The sequence below is a fragment of the Puma concolor genome, chromosome C1, assembly GCF_028749965.1.
Source record: "Puma concolor isolate L17-30 chromosome C1, mPumCon1.1.hap2, whole genome shotgun sequence".
NCBI classification, from domain to species: Eukaryota; Metazoa; Chordata; class Mammalia; order Carnivora; family Felidae; genus Puma; species Puma concolor.
The window spans coordinates 74,042,840-74,060,138 of NC_141674.1; the positions used below are offsets into that span (position 1 = coordinate 74,042,840).

General features: G+C 43.6%; 2 long non-coding RNA genes across 2 annotated transcripts in view; one reads left to right on the forward strand and one right to left on the reverse strand.

Moving 5' to 3' along the window:
* LOC147578150 (uncharacterized) overlaps positions 1-17,299 on the forward strand; it is a 60,755-nt gene that overhangs the window by 32,420 nt on the left and 11,036 nt on the right. Inside the window, exon 2 of the long non-coding RNA XR_015254209.1 lies at positions 15,561-15,829. This is a non-coding gene — a long non-coding RNA (uncharacterized LOC147578150). The remainder of the gene's footprint in view (positions 1-15,560; positions 15,830-17,299) is intronic.
* LOC147578151 (uncharacterized) lies at positions 1,481-4,367 on the reverse strand. Its single transcript, XR_015254849.1, has 3 exons — positions 4,253-4,367; positions 2,130-2,222; positions 1,481-1,971 (listed from the first exon to the last, which is right to left on the reverse strand). It is a non-coding gene; the product is annotated as an uncharacterized LOC147578151 (long non-coding RNA).

Genomic DNA, 17,299 nt, shown 5'->3' on the forward strand with positions numbered 1-17,299 from the left:
TCTAGAACTATCCTTCACAGTTCAGAAATAGAGATGGCTCCCAAGGGCCACATTAAGAAGTAGATTTAATTGCCCAATAATTGCAAGAGTTGTGCCTGCAAATATATTTGTTAATTGAAAAAAAAATTTTTCTTTGCCATATTTGGGCTCCTGGAAATGGATAAGAGGGAAATTTATTAGAGAACTTTATTTGGACTGGAGGACCCATTTGTGCAAGTACATTCCTTATTAATAGGTCTTTGTTCCCTGCTGTAACCCTCAGCCAGGTATTTTGAGGGGCATACTCATTTTCTTCAAAGTCATATCAGCATAGTAATCACTTTGGCTGAAAACCAGCTGCCATTTGCATGTTTAATAAAAATATAACACCAATACCAAATTCAAAACTACTTTTCCTTTTAGGCTAAGACTTCGAAATAACCTGGCTCCCTGCATCTACCAGTAATGCTGTTTACCCTGGGTTGAGGTCTTTAAAATAGGGAGAAATGCGAAAACAGTTTGATCACTCTTTCTTTCCCCTATCAGTCACCAACCATCTCTCTTAATTATGGTGTAAGGACATTTACATAACCAGGGGGAGGGTCCTATAACTACATTTCTATTATGCTTGGCACTTGTGTGAAAGGATATTATATTCATGTGCATTAGAGATTGCTTATAAAAGATCAGGACAATAATAGCCGATCAGACAATAAAGGTCTCTTTTCTCCTCCCAGACAGGCTGTCTCTGACAGAAGAATACAGTTCATCAAAAGTGTCTGCAGGTTGTCAAACTCGGGGAGGTTTGGGGACCCTCTGAGGCTGTCATGGTCAACAAGAAGATTTTCTGTCGGGTTTTGCCATCACTCACCCTGAGGAAATAATCACTCACTACATTCTGCATGTTCTCATGATAGAGCTCTCCATTTGAGAGAAAAGAGCCATTTTATCAAAGGACAATATAGCCCTTCTCTGGGTCCACGTAGCTTCCATTATCAGACCATAATAAATCATATTTATGTTCTCAGTTAATAAGACTGATTACAATGCAGGTTTCAGACGTGGGAAAAGCAAAGCAGGTGAAAAGATGTTTTAATGAAAATATGATAAGAAAACAGCTTCTTGTGAACATTTTGCGCTATTATTCGTAATGATTACAGACAATTTTTGATGCATCTTCTTTAGCAATGGTTTAAGCTGCATAAATTGGCTCGCTGGTAGATAAGTAAAAATGATAACAAAAAAATCATGAAATTGTCTTATGTTGTCTAGAATCATTATGTACATAACAAGTGCAAAATGGGTCTAATGTATGTGCTGGGGATGGAGGGAAAACAGATTTCTCGGGGAAAGATGGTTTGGGTATTATTCAAAATGATTTAGAAATTTTCTCATCTCACTTATTAATAGTCTGTGTTCCCTGGAATTTGGGGGTGCCCAGCACTAATTTCATCTCTGTAAATGAACCAACAACGTTACCTCTTTTATTCAGTCTCGAAGTTGTTTTTCCTCTTCTTCCCTCCTACCCCCCTCCCCGACTCGGAGCCCAGTACAAAGAGACAAAGAGATATATATTTTCTACTCAATGTTTGTACAACTGCCATTAGTGCTAATGGGAGTTAAGTGCTCCTTGGGCAGAGAACAGACCCCAAAGTTTAATATTGAAGGGCACCTTATTAAAAAGGTCTGGACATTTTTAGCTTCAGTGAGTTCAATTACATTAAAGAACCAACTTTCTAAATTAGTGCAAAAAGAAAAAGAATCAGATAAAGTATTGAAATGGCTTTAGCCTCTAACTGTGTAATTCAGAAGAGCAGCCGATGGCTGAGGAGTTGGGGTGTGCAGTCTGTCGTGTTCATTTGCACTAACTTACGGATTTGCTCTCGTAACAGATAACAATTCCAGGTTAGCACCCACAACACTCGGAGCAGCCCTTTCTACCGTCCATTTGCATCTTTGATGAGAATGTCGTTATTCTTGGCTTGCAGGTTTCTAAAAGACAGTGAGGCTTTTTGTAGCCCATGTTATTCCGGACGGTGGTATTCTGAAACATCGGATTAACACAATTCACCACAGATTTAGCAAGTGGTTGGGACATTTTCTTTATGTGGGGGGAGAGGGGATTGGCAGGCCTCACTTTGTACACTTACGAGAGGGTCTTTTAAAATTTGCTTGTAGAATGGCCGCTGTTATGAACTGAGAAAGCGAACATTCTTCATAATGAAGTTGTCACAGCTAGACTGCTGGAGAAGACACAATATAGACAGCACTGTAAACTCTTTTTACCAAAAGCAAGCGTCACCAGGATCAGAGTCTCTATTGTACTCAGAGATGCTTGGATTGTATTTTTTTTCTAAGCCACTTTGCACTAATGTGAGATATTGGGCAACTTGGTGACGTCAGTGATGCCTCACAGATTAACTTCACAAGTCAGAAGAAAAATTCATGGGGAAAATAGATGATTTTAACTGATAAAGGTAGGCATGTACTTATGGATGTATGTGTGTGCCTGTGCAGGGGTCCCATGTTTTTCTGCAATATTTCTCTTTTTCCCGAAATTAAAAACCTATTGAGATTCAGTCCCCTCCCCCTAGATCATTGCTTTCTTTGTTGGCAATTTCTCTTTGTTCTATTCTAACTTGAGTGGAGGAGGGGAGAGTGATTGGCCCCATGTCAGTCACATTGTCTGACTTTCACAGAAATAACTGCCAAGACTTTTGCTGCCTCTTCCTTTGATTTTAGCTCTCACTCCATTTTTCTTTTCATAGGTTGACCAAAAAATATTGCCTGCAAGAGAATTCTGTAATGCCACCATATATCTAATATCTATGAGGCGTTTTGTTTTAGCGTTACTGGACTTAACCACAAAAGACACTTGACATTGATAAAGAATCTGTCAAGTCCAGCCTGATCAGCGCACTGAAATCGCTCATGACAGGGAAGACACTAGCCCCCTAAAGCAGTGGTAGATTAGGAGAAAAATGATTAGGGCCTCGTCGTTGCGAAGCCATTTCGTGTTGGACCGCATATATGGAGCCAAATGTGTTTTACTTGCCACACTCCATTAGCATGTGTGAAACAGTTGGGAAAATGGCCATATGATTAGACAGAAGGAAACCTGGATCTTCACATTGGGACTTGTTACTACTGAATAATGTCTATGCAGGAGGGATTGCTTTAGAGTGTGCTAATTTCTTGTATAATGGAAAAGCAGTGGCATTCGTGACTAGCACCTATGTAATTTGGTCATGGACAGTGCCTCCAAGTCCGCCAATTTTCAACATTTTTTTTTTAAAAGCCTTGGTGAAATCCACGTTTTTATTGGCAGGAAGTTTCAGGATGTTTGACTCCTAAAATTTCCTCTCTCAATGTCTCTATTGAAACCAGTAGACTACATTTTCCCAGGGCCCAAGCAATCTTTGTGTGGCTAAGAAAAAAAACAGAGGGCTGCCTCAAGATGAAGACTCACGTCTGGTGTAGTTCTTCTAGCTTACATTAAAATTTTTTAAAGAGAGAACGTCATTGAAAAGATGACTTTAAGGATGAAAAGATAAGACAGACTCAGATACAAATGAAATTCCCAGCAATGCTTAAAACACCATGACTGCAGCACTATAAGGAAAAGATAGAGTAGGCAGGATTTTCCTCTTGGGGGTAATCTGTTGAAAACCTACATAGAATGAAAGAAAATCTATTGTGGGAAAGAAAGATAGCCTTCTTGAATGTTGCCTGCACAATTATGTACCTAGGCATGTTAAAGCTCCTCAGAACAAAATCTTGTCCCGCATATGACTGGGGAATTATTAAATGTTGACTATTAAATCTTTTAGTTAGTTTCATACTGTGTTTATTTCTCCAGAATGATGAATATGCAGATTTAAAATTGAACGCCTCTGTTCCCAAGAAAACGATAAAACCAAGTCCTTGCCGAAGTCTAGCATTTACAGATGGGCTCTCCAAAGGGATGACTCACCCCACAGGCGGCCACAGTGTCAAGTAAAAACTTTGCCACCTCCCACCTCCATGGAGAGGGACCATGTGGACTGGGAAACTGCAGGGACTTTGACGATGGTCCCTGGGCACTTGTGCAAAACTTTGGCCTGATTTAGTAATTGTGGATAACTTTACCCAGCCCTAAATCCAAGCAGGGGCAGCAAATAGACATTATTTCCAAGAGCAGGAAAGGGCGAGGACAAACCAAAGGGCAAGGGAAAGAGGTGGCGGTCCCTGGACAGACCAGCAAGACAGGCAGTAATTAGCGCAAAACACCCACCTGTGTCATTTTTTCTCGCACTTTCTCAGCTTGTCAGGCCCCCAAAGCTTCGTAGTTGGTCCAAGAATTCTATGCAGTCCTCCCTTGTGGCCACACAGAATGTGTTTGCAGTATTGAAGGCCAGCCCAGGACTAATTTTGAAAAGCGAATCTGGGAAACAGCTTAATTTCATTTCCTTTGGGATTTTTCTGGGACAAAGTTAGAAGTTAAGACAAATTGAGCAAAATAGCAGTTAAAGGCAGAGGCTACTTTGAGCAAAAGGCTCCTACGTTATCCTTGTCCCCAAAATTCTATACCGGAAGGAAGTTTAATGGGTTTTCAGTAAATGGTGGGAAGTTCTGATGCTACACTGAGCTGTTTTGCAGCCCCTGAGATGCTGGCGTGAACCGTGGGGTCTTTAATTAGAGTGCCCTCTTGAACATCCAGGAGAAAGGCATGGCCAAACGTACATACTGACTTGTGTTTCTCAATTTCATGAGTGTTTGATGAGCACCTACTATGTGTCAGGTACCATGATGCACAGAGCAGGTCTTCTAGACCCGTGTTCTTCCTGCCACCCACGCACTGCTTCCGTGGGATGATTGACCCACAGTCAGTGCTTCTGAGTTTGTAGGTCTCAGGTCAAAAATAGCCATTTTGGCGGTAACTCCAAAACACGAATATAAGTGAAAGGCGTGCTTACCTTTTCTAGAGGAGTCAGTAGACAACGACGTACATAAGAACACAGGCTTGGAAGTTCTGGTCTAACCATGGCTCCTTTGCTTTCCGGTCGGTTTGTCCTCGGGCAAGTTGCTTAATCTAAGTCTCAATTTCTTCATCTGTAAAATGGGTATAATAATATGACTTATTTTCTTAGCATTGTTGGGAGCATTAAATACTTGTGAACAGTTGGAGCAGCCAAAGCCAGATTAAGAGCTGGGCCATCAAGACAGCTGCCCATGGGGAAGGGCGTTGTGTGCCGATGTTTAAGGGACACCAGACACCCCTGGAGTAAACGATAAACGTGGTGCCAGTAAGGTGCCTTCTGTGCATGCTCCTGATATATCCGACTACATGGAATTGATCCTATCCTGTCAGAATAGATAGCATCCTTCAGAGAGAGAAAAAAAAATCCCTATTTGCCAGTGTTGCTGCGTTTCCAGCTGCCATCACCCACCCTGAGAACAGCAGTTGTGGGCAGCTGAAAATAATGCCAGGCCTGTGGCTGTATTCTGGAGAATTATGCCATTATCTAAATCAGAGTCCCGATACCAGGCTTCCCAGGCAGTTGTTTGACTTAGAGAATCTTGCGAGAATACAAGAACAAAAACATGGGAAACATTCTGGCAGCATGAAAGTCAGAGAAATTAGATTTTTAAGCAAAATTTGAACAAGGTTTTGTAACTCTATCAACATAAGTTATCTCTGTGCTTTGAAAGAAATACTATTTGGTTCTTGGACTAAAATAAGTGAAATGGAAGGCAACTCTATAATCAAGTTAAAATGTTTCGGTGCATGCGATAGTTCTCTTGTTTTTAACATCGAGAAAGACATACGTGAATTCTATTCGTCGCAAATCGGTTTTTCCCCTTCTCAGCAAATGACGGTCAATAGGATATTGGCTGGCGGGGACACCACGTGAGTCCCCTCGGGCTCCCCACATTCTGTCTGGCCCCGAGCTCAGTCAGTGCCCGGCACGCGGAAACTCTCCGTGTGCCTTCGCGGTCACGTTAGCCTACGTTAAAGCATCTGATGACGAGTTCCCGAGCCAATGTTGCATCGGCGACTTCAGGACTTCAATCTGTGGCATGAAGGCAAGGGGAGACTGCTCAGCTGTTGTAAGCGTACTCCTTGGGACTTGCGGGCAGGTCTGGCCTCTGCATCTCCCTCCCCTCTTTCCTCTCCTCCCTCTCCCTTCTCCTTTGCAATCCTTCCTTCTCTTCTCCTTGCCCACTTCTCGGCCCTGCTCCTCCGCACATCATTCACCCGCACCATTCTTGGGGCACCGTCCCGTCCATGCTAGCTCTCTTCTCCCCTCCTCTCATCCTCGCGTCTGCCCCTCCCTCAGTCTGCACGACGGGCTAGTCCATACGCCATTAGACAACAATTCACGAGAATGGTCTCTCTTCTCTGAATTTCCACATGTGGACTCTCGGCTGTGGTTTTCTCTGGCAGTTTTATGCACTTGAGGCGAGGGCTGGTAGCCTGGGGGTCAGGAGGAAAGGCGCCACATTCATTTTTGCCTTCACCAGAGAGATCTTGGCATGGTTGTGAGGATTAAATGCATGTAATAAGCAGATCTCCTGGACCCCGGGGTCTCCAGGAGCAGAACAAGGCAGCTGGACTATAGCTGTAAGTGTTCACACATCTTCAAAGATGTAAGAACCTTTTTTACAAACGTGATTTTACATGAGATCCGATGTACAGAGCCCTTGAGGCAGGAGATGCTCTAGAAGCAGGAGGCCAGGAGCTCGGCTTCCTAGGGCTCATCCTCCACCACCGCCACCCTGGTTCCCAGCCCCCTTCTCAGGTGGCCTCCCGGGAACCTACTCCAGATCCATTTGAGATCCACGGTAACTCCAGGAGCGGGAAGGCCCTTGAGGGCAGCTGCGGAACCTTGTCTCTTCCGGTCTCTAGTCCCCCGCCCATCCCCTCAATGTCTCCTCAGCAAATGCTAGTTAGATGTAAACAGCTCCTGTTTATTTACTCCAGTCAACTTGCTGGTGGCTAGAAGAGAATATTACCGTATGCTTGTAATTACAGAGATTTCGCCTGTCTGAGGCAGTATTTCAGAGTGTGGTTAGGGGTTTGACTTCGGAGTGTTAAAAATGGATGCAATTTCTTAGTCAAATCCACCTTGTGGTCCTGGGTGTTCTGAGCATCGAATCAGCAGGAGGCGACTGTTGGGGTGGTTCTTGGCTCACAGTTTTCTCTCCTCTCAGACTGACACCAACAAGTCCCCAAGGGCTTTTTTTGGGTAGCATGACTCTCTCCTCACTCAGTTTCGGCTCTGGTTTATGGGTCTGAGTGTGAACATTGACCCAAACCACGTCAAGCAGCATCTTCCCCTGGGGTTTTCTAAACTGGAAACGAGAGAATATTGTGTACCTCTTTGTGGAGGAGGTGGCCCCTGGATGCCAACCCCAGGAGCTCTCTGAGCTGTGGTCCCTAGCATGTGAAGGCAGTCAATCTGTGAAAGAAAAGGAAGCCTCTCTCAGAGAGGAATAGAGGCATGTGGTGGTCAAACCCCAATTTCAGATTTTTCCTGGGCCCCTGCCCTTATTCCTGATTGTGGTCCTGTATCTTTCTAATTCTCTGTTTGGCCCGAATCAGTTGGACTCAAGTTCTGTCACTTTCGACCAAGAGAGTCCAGACTCATTCAAGAAACCCTCCTTTTTCTTGTTTTCATCCGATGTCATATTGAGCTTATTTTTCATAATGTTAGTTCTGAGGAGACCCCACACTTTGTCCTTCTCTCCTCCACATGAAACCCAGAGCTCAGTGTGACCATCTCCCAGGCCCAGAGAGCCATCTCCACGGGGAGACCCTCTCGGACCTAGAGGGATGGCGGGACACTGTTTTCTGCAAGACTGGTTGGGGCCCCGCCTTCGTGTCAGCGTGATATCCTCTAGTAAAGAGCCACTTAGGATACTTGCGAACTGCATGGTAATCATCTGTTTCCCCTCCTGGCTCTAACCTTCTTGAGGCAGGAACACTGGTCAATTTCTTGATTCCCAGTGTCCCAATGCTTGGGAGATTTTAGGCACTCAAGTTTAGTTTTTGTTTGTTTGTAGTAAAATGCCTTAAAAAGCAAAGCAATTGAACTCCAAAGGCGGAGCTCTGGAGGGAAAGAAGAATGGCGTTCTGAACCCCTGAGGTAGTAGACACTGGAACCGAAACCAGCTCGGTGCCTCGGAGGCTAACCAGTGCCCAAAAAATGTGAATGGAAAGAGCTGGGCAAGAGTCGCTGCATGGTAGGGGCACAGATGTGGGAGATTTCGCTGGGGTCAGCACTGAGGAAACGGCACTGTCCCCCCTCGGAGAAGCCTGGCAGACCTGCGCAGAGATCTGGATCTGCAAGGCAGTGTTCCCCGGGGAATCGGTACCATCTGCCAGAGCCCACAGGACTGACAGCGTGTTGCTAGGAGAAGCAGAGGGTGGTGGCCTGAGTGGCCTCCTGTATTTTCTGGTGGGGCTGTGTGGGAATCCAGGCTTCCTGGACGGCTGATCGGGGAACAGGGAGGTGTGAGAGAGACACCACAAGATCCTGTTAACAGCAAGCCTCCAGCAGGTCATCAGAAACAAAGAAAAGTGCCGTGACCAGATTTTGTATCCCGGTTCTGGAAGGCGATACCGCCTATGTGTTTGAATGGACACATGTGACGTTTGGGTCAAGTCTCTTGGGCCGTGTCACAAATTTCAGTACGTCAAAAGGTCCCCGCTGGACTATTACAACATAGAAATGCCAGATGTTTGTACGGGTTTCACTCCTCACAACAGTGCTGTGAAGATAAGCCGGGCAGTTGGCACTATCTCCATTGCTCAGAGAGATGGGGTGACTTGCCATTGTTACAAGGACAGCTAATGGCAGAGCCGCTTCCACTGTGCTGAGGTATCTCCCTCACCAGGGTAGGAAAGTGGGGGGAATGCTTGGCCCCTTGTCAAGACGTCGGGGGGTTCTTGCCCTTCTACCAGTTGGCTGGGTAACAACAGGCCAACCCTCTTTGGAGATCTCTTTACGTTTTCCTTCCCTCATTTTGGGGGACAAGCCGTGGTCTCAAAGGCCCTTTCTGGTGTGACCATCTCTGGACTTGGGGATATAAAGAGAAGAGATGGCTCATGTATGGGGTTGGAGGAAAAACTGCTAGTTATCCTCCAATGCCTCGTTTCCTCTCTCTCTCTCTTTCTCTCTCTTTCTTTTTTAAAATAAACTTTCATTCTAGAATAGTGTTAGACTTACAAAATGTTGCAAAGACAGTACAGAGTTCCCATATAGCCTACTTTCCTCTGTTACTATACCTTATTTTAATATAGTACATTGGTCATGATTAATAGACCAATGTTGATACATTGTTATTGACTAACGTTCACATTTTTTTTTCAAATTTCCTCAGGTGTTTTTGTTTTGTTTTACAAGTATCTTTTTTGCTTGTTTGTTTTTTGATTCAAGGATCCCACCTAGGATATCACGTTATACTTCTTAGTCATGTATCCTTTGACTTTTCTTGGATATGACAGTTTCTGAGACTTTCCTTGTTTTAGATGACCTTGACAGTTTTTAGGAGGACCAGTCAGGTATTTTGTAGGAGGTCCCTAAATTGTGATTTGTCTGATGTTTTTCTCATGATTAGATTGAAGGTTATATGTTTCGGGGAAGACCACAGAGGTAAAGTGCCATTCTTATCACATCATATCAACTATCAACATGATTGATCACTGTTCTTGTTAACCTTGATTACCTGGCTGGAGGTAATATTTGTTAGATTTCTCCACTGTAGAGTTACTCTTTGTTTTCCCCCTCCTTTTCCATACTGTCATCTTTGGAAGAAATTCACTATCTGTAGCCCACACTTAAGGAGTGGAGAATTATGCTTGACCTCCTTAAGAGTGGAGTATCAGATTTTTTTTCATTCTCTCCTACTACTTAGTCAATCATTTATTTATATTTGTATGGACAGATGGATATTTGTTTTCACTATGGGTTATAATCCAATACTACTTTATTTTGTTGCTCCCTTCTTTTATAGTAGTAAAGCAAGTAAGTACTTGGCTGCATAAATGGCTATCCTGAGCAGGACTACATTTCCCAAAGTACCTTGCAAGTAGGTATGACTATATGATTAAATTCTAGCCGGTGGTATGTGCACAGGAGTGACAGGTGCTACTTGTTTCTTTCCTTGAATGCATTTGCTGAAATGTGGCATTGAAGTTAGAGTTGTGGCAGCCATCTTGGACAAGAAAATGACCTTGGAAATGGAGACCACACATGGTGGTGCAATAAGATAAAAGCCTTGGTTCCTGACACCGTGGAGCTCCAAAGAAACCCTGGACTGACATGCCTGCCTGTAGGTTACCTGAGGTAGAAAAAAAAAAAAAAAAATCTATCTTGTTTAAGGCTCATAATTGAGTTTTCTGCTACTTCCGGAAGAACCTAATCCTAACTGATACAGTGTTGCATGGGTGTGTGTGTATACAGGGAAGGGATGGCTCCAGGAAATAAAATTGATTTTTAAAAAAATACACCAGAATCTTCTAGTTAGTTTTCCAGAGAAGGGTAATTGTGTTATATTCTTTTTAAAAATGTTTTTATTATTTTTTGAGAGAGAGAGAGAGAGAGACAGACAGAGAGCAAACAGGGGAGGAGCAGAGAGAGAGGGAGACACAGAATCCAAAGCAGGCTCCAGGCTCTGAGCTGTCAGCACAGAGCCCGGCGCGGGCTCGAACTCACAGACTGGGAGATCATGACCTGAGCTGAAGTTGGATGCCCAACTGACTGAGCCATCCAGGTGTCCCCTTTGTTGTATTTATATTATTTATAATTTTAGTAAAGATACACCTATGGGTAGAGGGGTGTTGTTTGCTTGCTGGCTGGTTCTCTGACTTTCTTTGTTTTGGGAAACTTGCTAAGATTGGTTTTTGACTCACAAATAAAAGGCAAATTCCACCCATTATCCTTGGAGTAAACTGTGAAGCCACCTGGAGTCTCTGTAGATGACGCAGAATGTTCTATTTAGTGGCTTAAACCCGGTGAATCTTTTGCTCCTGTTTTAAAAAAAAAAAAAAAAGAAAGAGAGAGAAGATTTTTCTGGAAAAGATCTAGTTAGAGAAGTGTTCCTTGACATGGGCTTAAGATTGAAAGACTTACACTTTGAGAAATAGACTGCGGATTATTGCTTTTGTCTTGTCTGGCCATGGAATTTCTCCTAGCCAAAGGTTGGAGGAATGGGGGGAACAGTGCCCATGCTGGGATGGGACTGGTGGAAAAGGTTGGATGGGCTACAAGGGGTTAAGTGGCATATACAACCTGGAGAAGAACTGATGGAGGACTAACTTTGAGAATGAGGACAGAGGGTTTTTGGGAGGGGAGAGAGATGTAGCCATGAATTAATGGGAGGCTCGGAGGTGATTATGAGATCGCACAATGCAAAACCAGGAAATGGTGACTGCAAATATCAGCTGCAAATATGATATTACCCTTATAAAGTTTAGGCCCATGTAGCTCAGTATCAGGGCAGTGTCACCACCCATGTTTTGTTACATGGAATTTGTGAATAGCCCAACTTCTTTACTCAGATTTCTCAAAACTCCTGGCAAAGACTCAAAGAAGAACACCGTTCCTTTTCCTCTTTTAGTCATTTCTGTGCTCACGGCTGGCTATTCCAGAAGCTGCTCTCCACAGTTCCTGGAAAACTCTCTTCTTCTCAGACCCTCACTGATTTTCCTCTTCCTCTCCTCCTTCCCCTCATCTGTATCTTCATTACGTGAAGTTGACCTAGCCCATCTCGAGGAGGTTGCAGATGGAAAAATTAGGATGGAAGTTACAGGGTTCTGTTTTGCTGGAGGATGTGACAGGTATCTTTTCTACCCACCCAGTTTTATTAAGGAAGTGGCAATATTTGTTGATAATATGCGTTGAATTCATGAATAAAGGCATCCAGTCAAATACTTGCCTTCCCAGATGCCTCAGGAGTGGCACGTGACCATTTTGGCCAATGACGTGAGCAGCAATCTGCTGAGAGTTTCTAAGAATACTTTTGTTTCCCTGGTAAAGTTCTTCTATAGCTGGCATGGCCCCTCCATCTTTCTTCCTACCTTGAATGAGAGTGTGATGTTTTGGATTCACAGCAGGTATTCCATGCATGTCAGCCTCTTAACCTTCTTTCTTGTTTCTGCCATATCAATGCCACCCACTGACCCCCACCTGTCTAGGCCAGTCTGAGACTAGGCAGGGATACCTTGACATGCATAAGCAGAGGCTGGACTCTAAGCCACCCTCTTGCCCCTGGAAGAATTTAGATTAAGGGTGGTATGAGGTATGAGGGGTCAGTAACCAGTAAGAGATATAAGGAAGAGAGAAAAGGGGGGTGGGGATCTTGTTGTTTGAGGGTGGGAGGCACTGGCTATTCAGAGCTCCCAGGGCTGTGAATGATATGTGATTCCAAAGGGTGAGCTAAGAAAAGCATGAGGGCATGAGGGCCAGAGCCAGGGCGAAACAGTGGGCCACGCCTGCGCATCAATATATGGATCCTTATCTAAGGCAGAAGGCCATTCAGGAAGGCGGAACCCTGGCAGGGAAATTGTGGAATCAAAATGAACGAGGTACCAGGGTGGGTAGAGCGTGGGCAAAATGGGCCGAGAGAGTCAAAAGTTACAAACTTCCTATTATAAACTAAATAAGTCCCGGGGTTGAATGTGCAGCATGGCAACCATACTTGATCATACTGTGTTGCATATTTGAAAATTGCTGAGTGTGGAGCTTGAAATTCTCATCACATGAGAAACAAATTCCGTAACCATGTATGGTGACAGATGTTACCTAGCCTGATCGTGGTGATCATTTCACAAAGCATACAAATATTGAATCATTATATTGTACCTGAAACTAATATAATGTATGTCAATTATACTTCGATTTAAAAAATGGCCTATTTACCTATAGTAAGGACTAGGTCAGGTTTTCTGTTTTCACAGGAGACTTAAGCCCCCCAGAAGATGGACATGGGGAGATTCACACACACACACACACACACACACACAGACACTCCATCGCTCCATAGTATATGGGTGACCCACACTATAATCTGACAGTGCATGGCTAGGCTCTCCTTACTCACAGCAGTCCCATGCCAAGAGTCTTTCTGAGTCCTACGTCCCAGAGAGGGCAGAAGCAATGTAAGTTTACTCAAATTTTGTTAATAACATCTTTGTTCGCAATAACCTCTAAATGATATCCTATAAAAATGTAAGTTATCTTCTCTGCTATCTGTTACTTAAAAGCAATATTATAACAACAATAAAGGAATCTAAAAATGATCTAATTTCACGTTTTACTCCAAAACATGGCCAGCAATAAAGGTCCCAGTGACTGTGGTGTCTGGCAATGTAGATTTTCAATGTGCAGGTAAGTACTGATGGCCTCTGAAAGACTGATTTAGTTGGTCAGACTTAAAAAGAGGGAGACTGTGCAAATGTTGGGTTCATAGATCTTCTCTTTTTGAGGATTTGAATTTTAATCAAGATATATTCAAAGGTTTTGCACATGTGTTTTTTTTTTGTTCAGTGATTTATATAAACTGGTTTAGTTAATCAATATAGCTCATTTATATTAAAATGATGTTATTTCATTGGTGTCAAACCAGCCCCTGGGAAGTCTAAAGAGTGAGGAATTCATATCCATGCAGGGAGACACAAATAGGAAAGAGCAGGTTTAGGAATGGAAGCAAAGAAACAAACATTCCAGGGAATGACGTGTGAGTGATGAAGACGGTGTCACAGTCTCTGCAAGGGAGAGCAAGTGGTACCTTCCTGGAACTCGGTGGGTCTCCCTCGTCTCATAGTTGAGAAACTCGGGGCTCAAAGGCATCAGGCTATATCAGGCTTTCCACTGAGTGTGCGCTTTGCAGTTTTCTGTCATACCCTGTTGCCTTTTGAGGATCTGGCTGTGATCCTTCTGTGTATGTCTCACTCCTATTGACTCTTTTTTTAATTTTTTTGTTTTTTTTAATGTTTATTTATTCTTTGAGAGAGAGAGAGAGAGCACAAGAAGGAGAGGGGCAGAGAGAGGGAGACACAGAATCCAAACCAGGCTCCAGGCTCTGAGCTGTTAGCACAGAGCCTGATGTGGGGCTCGAACTCACGAACTGTGAGATCGTGACCCGAGCTGAAGTCGGTCGCTTAACCGACTGAGCCACCCAGGCACCTCATTCCTATTGACTCTTAAGAGGACCAGAAAGGGTAGCAATCTCTCCCCAAACATCATCTAGTCTGAAGCTTCTGGATAAGGCTTTTACAGTTAAGCTCACGACTTTGTCTTTCTTACAGGGTTGTACCTTGTCTACCCCTATGAAAGTATCAATAGACACAGAGTTTTATCATACTTTTTTTTGACAACCTGAGACCTGATGGCTCTAACAACTGGGCTCTCAAGTGTTTAACGTGTAGGCCAGCAGATGGCGCCATTTGTCATTCATTGACACCGGCGTATGAAAGCATGAGGCACGGCTTCTTGCCTCTTTAATTTGGGTAGTATTATAAGTGAAGTGTTTTCGACTGTTTATTATGCATGAGCCAAAATTCCATGAATGTGTAACATTTTCTCCTGTATTTCCCTTTTTTATAACATCATTTAAATTCCTTATTAATAATTTAAAAATGTTCTGGATTTTAATCACTTTTCTCATCACTGAAATATCTGATGAAGGGATGTTTTTTTCCTCTGCTGAAGGTGAGATAGAGGAAACCATCAGCCAGGAAGGAAGATGAGAATCTCACTCCTAACTCAAGCTCATGGCCCCCTGCGCCTCACCTCATCTTTTCAGTTTAATTGAATAGTACTTATTTAATTAATAAAAATATCTGTCTGGTGCAGGTTTCAGAAATCCAAGGCTTGAATACGCTGCCATTAATAAAACAAGTTTTTTTTTTATATCCAAGTTTAATTATGGTGGTGTTTGTTTGATAGCTTGTTACTGTAAATAAAAGAGATAAAGGCAGCCCTTCACTGGAGTAGCTCGAGAGCTGTGAAATATGTACCTAATTAAAACTATTGGTGTAAGAGGCTAATAAAGTACATGTGCCTACTAGATGTCTTATTCTAATGAATCTCGGCTAATTTGCTTTGACTGATGAATTTCGGTGTTAGTGGTAGGGGCTGAATAATTATGAAATTTATCACAAGATACAAGGACTCATTAAGGATTACTCAGGTTGAGTTAGAGGAATGTTTTCTTTGTCAAGAACACAGGCCTTGACCAACATAATTACGGCAATGCCAAAGAGTAGCCGGATTCCAATCCAAACTCAAGCGAATGTTTAAGGCCAGGAGGGGTGCATGGTAGGGGTTGGGTGGTGGGGGCAGACAGGAGACTGTCAATTCTGGAAGAAACACCTGTGTAGTATTCAGGCCTGAATTTTAAATAGAAGCATTCAGTGCACACAGACCTCCTCATGGATGGTTCTAGTGACAAGGACTCCCTTCTCACTCTTTTATTGAAAACATTTTCCCACTCTTCAGGGAGAAAAATAGATGAGCCTAGCATTTCTTTAGCAAGGACACTGCTGCAGGAAGCCCATTCAGCCCCCAATTCTTTTTTTTTTTTCCTATTTATAGGTTTCAGCTTTCTGAGTCTCCCAGCTTATTAATGAATCTGATTTCATTAACTCCTGGCTGGTAGACCCCCAAACTGAGGGCATGACTGGAGCCCATTTGGGCCAGTCTCATGGAACCACTTGCCGAACACCCAAGAGGGAAAATATCTGTTTATCTTGGAATGGAAGTTCTCACTCTTACAAGGTGTGCTGTTGGCAATGCAGAAGGGCTGTCTTCCCCACGATGAACTGGACGCTCTACTCCTCACCACCCAGAAACCTGAGCAGAAGGTGAGGACACACCGGGACACCTTCCCGAGGGCACGAACCAGAGGCGGTGGCAGAATTGCCCTCCTGCAGACAGGCAGGACTGTGGCTCAGAGGATGAGAGCAGGGAACGAAGAACCACAGCGAGCTGAGGCTGGTTTCCACCTCTCCTTCTGGGGGCCAGGAGGAGGGGGGTGGGAGAGGCGGGGGACGAGAGGCAGCAATGCTCCAGTGAGTGACAGGTGATGACACCCAGCTAGAAGCCTTGTCAAACAAATGGAGACCTCTTTACCCCCCTACCACTAGAGATGGCTGTTCCCAGGGCTGAAATCAAGGGGGACAACATAAGGTCTCAGGAGGGCTTCATGGCCCTGGCCCCGGGGCAGTCACAGTGTGAGAAGGTCCTCTTCTTGTTCACATAGGAACAAAGGACTTTAAACTCTATGACATCAGACCAGATATATAAATATATCTAAAGTGTATATACACATACTCGCATAAATATTTGCCTCTCAATGTGATTTAAAATGGAAACAACTACAAATTCAACTTGTAGGTAGGTATTTTACTACCAAAGCATTCAAATCAATTAATCCCTTGCTTTGTTTTTCTTTTTAAAATAGCTTTGATACAAACTTTCCCAATTTACTTAACTCTGAAGAGAAATGCCTGGCACAACATGAAGCGAAATTTCAACCTTCATGCCAAAGAGCAAAACTTATTAGATAGCTTGTTGAATTAAAAAAAAATTAATGTTTATTTAATTTTGAGAGAGAGAGAGAGCGGGGGAGGGGCAGAGAGAGGGAGAACAGAATTGGAAGCAGGCTCCAGACTCCAAGCTGTCAGCACAGACCCCGACGTGGGGCTCAAACTCCTGAACCGTGAGATCATGACCGATCATGACCGTGAGATCATGAGCCGAAGTGGGATGCTTAACCGACTGAGCCACCCAGGCGCCCCAATAACTTGTTGAATGTTTAAATTGTTGTTTTCTAACTCAGAAAGGTATCTCTTTTTCAGGAAAGAAAATATGAAATCGCTATGGTTCAGGGCAAGAGTGGTGTAGGTTTTAGGGTTTCCCCTTCTCCATCCCCATCCTGACCCTTTTGCCTAAATAAGTAATAATAACAATAATTCATATTAAGTGCTTACTGCGTGGCAGGCAGGGTGCTCCACACTACCCTCAAGACAACCCTAAGAGAGGGGAACTATTAATATTTTCATTTTACAAAAGAAGAAACTTACGCACACTGCCACAAGGTCCCACCCAGCAGGGGAGTGCCTACCTAACTGCTACACAATGTTGTCTTCTGATTGCGGTATGCTCTGAGAATCTTCTAGAGCTTTACCACAGTTTTTCCTTTCCTACCACATAAGCACAAAGAAACCATAGCTCAAATGCAGATTAATGCCAGATCTACAAACTCAAATGGAGTCATGTGGGGTTAGCATCTGTTTTGAAGGCTTTGCTTTCAAGTGACTGTGGATAGGAAC